This window comes from Molothrus ater, chromosome 2, assembly GCF_012460135.2.
Source record: "Molothrus ater isolate BHLD 08-10-18 breed brown headed cowbird chromosome 2, BPBGC_Mater_1.1, whole genome shotgun sequence".
NCBI classification, from domain to species: domain Eukaryota; kingdom Metazoa; phylum Chordata; class Aves; order Passeriformes; family Icteridae; genus Molothrus; species Molothrus ater.
The window spans coordinates 5,515,250-5,523,776 of record NC_050479.2 but is presented as its reverse complement, the minus strand read 5'-3'; positions in this window follow the sequence as shown (position 1 = coordinate 5,523,776).

Sequence of the window (8,527 nt, the reverse complement as noted above, 5' to 3'; positions counted from 1 at the left end):
ATGCCAGTTCAAGCTTGTGTGTTGAGACTAAGGTTGTTTTTTTAATGCCAGTTCAAGCTTGTAAGTGTGTTGAGACTGTAAGATTGTGTTTTTAATGCCAGTTCAAGCTTGTGTGTTAAGACTGTAAGGTTGTTTTTTTAATGCCAGTTCAAGCTTGTAAGTGTATTAAGACTGTAAGATTGTTTTTTTAATGCCAATTCAAGCTTCTTAAGTGTGTTAAGACTGTAAGATTGCTTTTTTTTAATGCCAGTTCAAGCTTTTAGGTGTGTTAGACTATAAGAAATTTGTGCAGAAGACCCCTGGCTGTCAGTGTGAGGCTCTGCAGTTCTGTCCATGTCTCCAAGCTGCCAGGATGAGCTCCTTGCTCTCATACTGGGTGTTCAGTTGCCTCCCCACACACACAGTGCTCTGTCCTCATCTTCCTCTCCTTACACCAGTCCAGCAGCATGGGCTGACTTCATCCTGCACATCCTTCTCATGTGGTACCTGAAATGCTGCTATTGCTGGCAGATCCCTGCTTTTCCTTTTGGCAGCCCCTCAGAGGGTGTCACAAATGGGGTTCGTGATGGTTCATGGATTTGATCTCGGGGTGCAAAAAACCGACACAGCACAGGAGATTGGCAGTAATAATCGAAACAAATGCACCTTTATTGAATGACCACAGTGATAGAGAGATTAAGGGAGAGAAAAAGATAGAGAGAGAAAAGAGAGAGAGAGAGAGAAAGAGGGGGATATAGCTACCAAATGTAGAGCAGCAAAGTCCTTTGATGTCTGTGACAGTGTTCACAGGGGTCTTAGGATGAGGGAAGAGACGAGGATCTGACTCCATGTTTCAGAAGACTTGATTTATTATTTTATGATATATATTACATTAAAACTATACTAAAAGAATAGAAGAAAGGATTTCATCAGAAGGCTGGCTAAGAATAGAAAAAGAAAGAATGATAACAAAAGCTTGTGGCTCAGACACTCTGTCCAAGCCAGCTGACTGCGATTGGCCATTAATTAGAAAAAACCACATGAGACCAATCCCAGATGCACCTGTTGCATTCCACAGCAGCAGATAACCATTGTTTACATTTTGTTCGTGAGGCCTCTCAGCTTCTCAGGAGGAAAAAATCCTAAGGAAAGGATTTTTCATAAAAGATGTCTGTGACAGATGTCCAGCTGATGGGGCTCACCAGGTCACGTCTGGGGAGATCTCAAAATCTCTAGCTAACTCAGAGGTTTTTATTATGATAACTCTATTGGAAAGTGTGAGGGGGGGAGAAAATACAATAAGGAATAGATGTAACAGGTAGTCCATGTTCTCAGCAGTGAGAGCCATTGTCTTCTTGGTCCAGTGGTCACAACCTGCAGGCAAACATCTCAGTTTTGTCAGCTTGCCTCCCCCACACACCTCCCCTGGGTTGGGGGTTTCAGTTCCAGTCCTTGGAAGGAGGAGAGGAGCCTTTTCACATGGGGGTTTCATGTCTCAGTCCTTGATGGAGAGGCTTCTCACATCTCAGTCTGTCTGTCACAGTGGCTGCAAACGAGTGAGAGGGTTCTTCTGTGGGGGAACCACCCAGAACTCAGGAGAAGTCCAGTCAGGCCTATAGGAGGGGAAAAATCCCAGAGCTATTGTTGCAAAAGGTCAGAACGGTCCTTCTTTCTTCTTGTTGAGCTCAGTGTAACATATAGTAAATACACCGGTGAAAACAATAACTTAGCAATGCCCTCAGGTCTCAGTAACTTTCTCTCATGTAACTTTCTCCTACAGAGCCAGAGATTTTAGACGGGGGGGTCTTTTCTTCAGTGGTCCCCCGAGACGATCGTGAGGCAGATGAGGAAATTTCGGACAGACTCTCACAGAGGAGGGCAGGGGATCCTGCTGTCCCAGCCTGAGGGCAGCAGGCCAGCATCCCTCCCGTGTGTGGAGAGCCCATTTCAGCCAAAGGCCAAAGGCTGCCCAGGCACAGAGAGCTGCAGGAAGTGTGAGGGATTAAGTTCCACCTTGCAGCAGGTTCAGAAATCCCTGGGGAGCCACAGCAGGCTCTGCTTGCAGCCCCTGAGGGCTCAGGGCCCCTCAGCAGCCCCCAGGCTGGAGCTGGGAGCAGGGCACTGCCCAAACCCCGTTTTTGCAACAAGAGCTGCTGACAGCTGAGTCACAGCCTGGTGACAGCCTCGGGACCCAGCTGTCCCCAGCCCCTCCTCCTGGGTCACCAGCAGGAAAATTACTGGGTACAATCAGCTGTGCTGGCTCTGCAGATAAAGGGAGGACTTCAGTCCAGGAAGGCGCCTTATGGAAGCAATAAATTCCCTTTGGGGGAGGAGAAAAAAATAAAAAATAAAAAAAAAAGCACAAGCACCAAGCCAGGCTGGTGTTGCTGGTGGAAGTGCTGCTGGCTTTTGTCACGTGCTGGAGGCCTGGGGGTGAGGGCAGAGCCCACAGGACCTGACTCCAGGGCACTGAGAGCAGCCAGCTCACCTGCCACCACCCTGGCCTGTGGAAAAATCCACGTCTGCTTGGAGGAACAGCCAGGTGCTGCTCACCCTGCAGCTTTCACTGCTCTCTCAAGAGCTAAAAACGTGCCATGGCTTCTCTCACACCTGCCTGGGGAGGTCCCTGCCTGGTGCAGGGGCAGCCAGCTGGGTTTGTGTGCCCGGACAAACAGGGCCAGGGCTCTGAGGGCACCAGCTGGGCCTGCATTCCCTGTCAGACCCTGCAGGTCCCTAGGGAAGCTGCAGAGCCTCAGGGGATTCACAGTGAGACCTTTTTGGATGTAGTAGGACACAGAGCAGGTCTGGCAGTGCAGGGTGGGACACAGGGTGTGCTGGGAGCTGCTGATGCCTTGTGCTCCTTCCAGGACTTGCCAGCAGCTCTGCTCCCTGTGACGGTGTCCACAGGGGTCTGAGGATGAGGGAAGAGACCAGGATCTGACTCCATGTTTCAGAAGGCTGATTTATTGTTTTATGATATATATTACATTAAAACTATACTAAAAGAATAGAAGAAAGGATTTCATCAGAAGGCTGGCTAAGAATAGAAAAAGAAGGAATGAATAACAAAAGTTTGTGTCTCGGACTCTGTCCAAGCCAGCTGACTGCGATTGGCCATTAATGAGAAACAACCCCATGAGACCAAACCCAGATGCACCTGTTGCATTCCACAGCAGCAGATAATCATTGTTTACATTTTGTTCCTGAGGCCTCTCAGCTTCTCAAGAAGAAAAAATCCTAAGGAAAGGATTTTTCATAAAAGATGTCAGTGACAGCTCCCCCTTGGGTGTCTCTGCAGCCTCCAGCAGCAGATGCAGCATCACAGGAGGCTCCTCAGATGTACTGAGCACTCCAGGGGTTGTAGTGATGGCTTTTTGGGAATACCTAAAAACAGATGCCAGACAAAATTAGGAAATAAAAAGCCATTCTGTTTATTGACGGGCCTTCAGGTACATTAAGGGCAGACAAAGCCTCCCAGGGGCTACACCCAAAATGGATGTGGGGTCCATCCAAGAAGTTTTCACACTTCTGTAAGTTTGGTTCATTTGCATATTGGGGGTTAATTTTCCAATTACAGCCTCAGTTAATAAAGTAATTTACCACAAGTTTACACCCCCCCCCAACTCACTTTTGTTTACACTTTTTGGGGCCTGAGACAGTGAGGTGTCCTTGATTCCCAGGCCTGGAGTGGAATTGTTGTGTCTGACCAAAATGTGAAGACAGTAGCTAACACTCTGTATGGAGTTTAGAGTTGTACACTGAAGAATTGCAGGATTACAAACATATGAAAAATATAAAAGCTAAAATCCTAAGCCATCAGTGCAAACAGGAGGGTGTGATTGGCTGCTCCAAGACAGTAACAAAATGTAACTTTTCTAACCTATTCCTGCCTTGGCCTGGGACACCTAGAATCATGTTTCAGCTGCCATCATTTTGTACTGTTGAACAGGTAAAAAAAAAAAAAATTTAACAGCAAGTGACAGGCTCCCTTTTTCCCAATTTTCCCACATTAGTCAGATAGCAGGTACCATCACCAGTTCTCCAACTCACAGTATTTAATCTGCTCAACCAGAAGCAGTTTTAACCTCATGCTCTCACAGCAAGATGTTTTCTCTCTGCTGGCCAAAAATAAGCCAAGAACCAAGGAAAGCCTGTTCTGCCCTGAATTATTTGTTAGACCTTCCCAAAACATTGCTAATCCTTCTGTCATCTTCTCAAGCCCTGATGTGGACCTTCAACTGCTTTGATAAAGCCATTTTAAATATTAAATTGCATGGGAGGGAAAATGTGGATTTCTTCCCACTTGGTACAGCAGCATCAGGAGCACTTTAAAACCAGGTTGTTATCTAGGAAAAAAAATCACTGGTGGGGGGTGACTGTGGTCACTACAGGTCTTTCCTCCCAAGTGCACAAAAGTAAAACCTAAGTGCAGCAGGGGGATGGTTTGGGTTGGAAGGGACCTTAAAGCTCATTTCATTCCACCCCCTGCCACGGCAGGGACACCTTCCACTGTCCCAGGTGGCTCCAAGCCCTGTCCAGCCTGGCCTGGGACACTTCCAGGGATCCAGGGGCAGCCACAGCTGCTCTGGGCTCTGCCAGGGCCTCCCCACCCTCACAATAAAGATGAGGTGAGAACTTTTAACACTCCCTCTGCAAGGAGCCTTTTGGATGGTTTTACAGCAGAATCCCTCTCCCTGGGCATGGAGTTTTGTGTCACAGCCTCTCATGAAAGCCCAGGGCCATCCCAGTGTTCTCAGCTGCCTCTTCCCATTTTTTTGGCTGGCTGATTGCTCTCTGCAATTGTTGCTTCCATCCTGGGGATGCTGATGTTTGGCCAGTGCAATCCTGCAGGTTAAATGCTGCAAAGAAGCTCTTCAGGTGGAGGATGGGGCAGTGCAAGCCTGCTGGGGAATGAGCCCCTGTGCCCTGTGCTGCCTTGTGATTTTTGAACTTAGTGACACCCGCATGGCAGAGCAGCAAGGTAAAATTGGATTTTCTGATGTGTATAGGCTGTGAAATACCACAAGTGTTCCTGTGTGGGTGGGAGCATGGCAAATACTCCAGTGCAGACCCCAGCCCAGCTCCTCCTCTGCTCTTAACCCAGGCACAGGCAAAGCAGCAAAACCCACAGCAAAATACCTGCTGACCTCAAAAAAAACCCCAATTTTAGTGTGTGTGACCACAGGACTGGTGATGCTGAAAAGCCCAAGTGCAAAGCAGCGCCGGGGATGGTGGTGGTGGGAAAATACTGTGCTTTAAACCCAGCCAACAACTAAGCCTGAACATTCTGGCCAGATGCAGTGAACAGTTTTAACCTTGCCCCCCCCAAAAAGGAGACTTTTTTCTTTTAAAGTCTCCAAACTTACCATTTAGACCCTATTTTTTTTTCTTCCTTTCTTTCTTTCTTTCTTTCTTTCTTTCTTTCTTTCTTTCTTTCTTTCTTTCTTTCTTTCTTTCTTTCTTTCTTCTTTCTTTCTTTCTTTCTTTCTTTCTTTCTTTCTTTCTTTCTTTCTTTCTTTCTTTCTTTCTTTCTTTGAAAATATTTAATTTAAAAATGTATTTCTCTAAAGGAAGCATTTTATTTCAAAAATGTCATCTATCCCCCAATACCCATCTAAATCTTGTTTCCTTTCAAGTTGAAAAAGATCCCATTTCTTGCAGTTTGGTCACTGAATGGAATAATCTTATTTTTGAGCACACACTGCTGCAGGAGACAACCAGGAAGGGGTGGCTGGGTTATTCTGTAACTACAATGCCCAGAAAACATAATTCTTGCTGGGGTTGGGGTTATTTGCAGACTCTTCACAGGAGAGCTGCATGTTCTCTGTCACATCAGATAGCCCACAAGAGTTTTCTGTGATGGATTATCTCTGGCAATGTTTTCCGGAGAGTCCATTTATTGCAAGAAGACCAAAGGTAAAGTCATCCCTGTGCTAATACCTACACCAGTCTTGTCTTCAAAAGTTTAACTCCAAAATAAGCATTCTGACAAGCCTTATTCTTGCCTGATCATGTCAGCAGTGGGGAAGTTTCCTTCACCTCTGTGTTCTGGAGGAGCACAGCCCCAGCATGGACCAGGCAGCTCTGTGTGCTGCCCTGGCTCTGGGGAGGAGTGGGGAAAAGAGGGACTGAAATCCTCAGGGATTCTTCCTCTTCAAGCAAAACCTGCATCCATGCAATTTCCTGATCCCCAGGGGCTGGTGTTCCATGGGAATCACCATGGGGCAGAAGCAGTTCAGTGCCCTCAGCTGATTTAATAGAAAAGCAGTTGCATGAGAAGCAGGAGACAGAGGTTTAGGGCTGGAGGTGGTGCAGAGACTGACCCTGGGACCCCAGGGGACACAGAGAGGCCCCACCAGACAGCACCTAGCACAATATATCATTTCTGTCACCACTTCTGCCTGATTCAGCAGGGCTCACACTGACACAGATGAGCTGGGCTTAAATTCCAGCGCAGGACACGAAACCAAAACAGCAACGAAATTTCTACAACCAAACTGCTGGGGGAAGGGTTCAGAGCACTCCTGGAGATAAGAACATATTAAAATAAACAATAAATGGCTTATCTCCTTTTTTATGCCCCAGTCACCTCCCCTTGCAGAGCAATCAGGTGCTGGGCACAGCGAGGTGTGGGGCAGGACCCAATCGCGTCCCTCCCGTGGCTCGCAGGTGTCCCCAGCACCAGCACATATTAACTGGGGCTCAGGCTCAGCCCTGACACTTGCCTGATGGGCTGCAGGGGTGAGTAGTGCCTCATCTGTCCCCTCCCTGGGAAATGGGGACCCTTAGTGCTGTGGGGAGATCTGGAATTTGGCCTGCCCTGCTGCCCATGCTGATTCTCACCTGGGGGCTGGCTGCGTCCTCAGTAAGTCCTGAATGAATCAGGCAAGCAGGGAGGGTTTGGCTTCACACTATGAGGTCAGTGGGGTGGTGGAGAGGGTCTTCTGGAGAGATTGTACAACTCCATCCATGGAGGTTCTCAAGGTCTGAGGAGGGCAAAGCCTTGAGCAGCCTGGGCTGAATTGAGAGTGCCCCAGCTTTGAGCCAGAGGCTGGACTAGGACCTCCAGGGGTCCCTGCCAGCCTGGCTCACTCCATCATTCTGCTAAACTGATGCTGCATTTGTCTTGTCAATGGCAGCAATGTTATTTCTTCAGAATAAGGCAAGAAAAAGGCATTTTGGTTCTAATGGAGTGAGCTTGCATTGCTTTCTGCCCTGCTGAGTTCCTCTAAGCTTTCCCTCACTTTACTTAATGAGCATCTTGATTTTCTCCCCCTTGAAGTTATCAGAGCAGCCTGATAACCTGATAACTGCAATCTCCTATCTGCAGAGTGCTCTGTAAACGTTAGCCTGTGCTCCTTGTCATATATTTTCATTAAGTGGCAGCAGCTGGGTGTTATCATTCCTGGTCTCTTGGCCTGCTTCCCAGCTCCAGTGGAGATTTCCATTTATCCTTTGCCCAGCCTTGTGCCCTCTCAAGACTCTCCATTCAGCAGCGAGTAACGGGGCTGTGGCAGGACGCAGCAGTGGCTCAGGTGCATTTGGTGGCTGACCAGATCACACCTGAGCCTTCAGCCAGGGACTGGGACGAGTTTTGGGACACAGGTAAGAGTTTGGGTCATCAGAGAGGACGTATCTTCACTTTGTGATCTAAACCTGCACTGGAGGCAGTGGGGGGAGATGTTTGCACTGGATGTTGCTCCTCTCAGCCATCCCTGGCTGCAGTCCATGGCTGTCCTTTCTCCTCACACCCCACCCAGCCTGTGCTGATGGATGTCACTGAGGCTGGCAGCAAGGGACCAACTCAACCAGTGCTGTGTCAAGGCCTCCAAAATTCCTGGATTCTCCCCATCCTTTGGTGCCTTTTCAGGCCATCTGCCGTCTCGTTTTGGGGGTTCTGCACTTCAGGCAGTTTTCAAAGTTACCTTCAGAGCCACTGTGGGGTTTTTGACTGCTACTAATGTAAATATGAATCCAGGCTCTGAGCACAGAAATGCAGTGATTTGAGAGTGTTTTGTAATGGAAGGAGGGCATTCATGCCATTCCTGCAGCACCAGGAATTGCACAGCCCTTGAGGAGACACAGAAGGCATTCTCCAGCAGAGAGGGGTGTAGATGGTGGCAAGTTAAAGGCCAGGCTTGGCTTCTTTGTTCCCTGGGTGTCTAGAAAATGTGTCTGCATTCACTTTGGGTGAGAGAACAAATGAAAACCCCATTCTTGACTTATTTTTGTATCAGATGTCAGGGAAACCGAACACAGTGAGGAGAATGCAACCTCATTTTAGAAGGTGGGAGCCAGCAATGCTCTTCCTTCCACGAAGCCCTCCTGATCCAGGGCTGGAGGGGAGAGGGGGCTGGTGTGGTGAGGCCCTGCAGCCCCAATAATTTCAACCTTCTGCCTTGTCCCTTTCCACCCCACAATAATTATGGTAGAGATGGGCATCACCAGGAAAAGGGAGGGGAAAAAAATACACTCATAAATCTGTTTTGTCGGCTGTTGATTTTTTATCTTTTTTTTGGAGGGGGTTATGGTTGGGATTGGAAGTGCT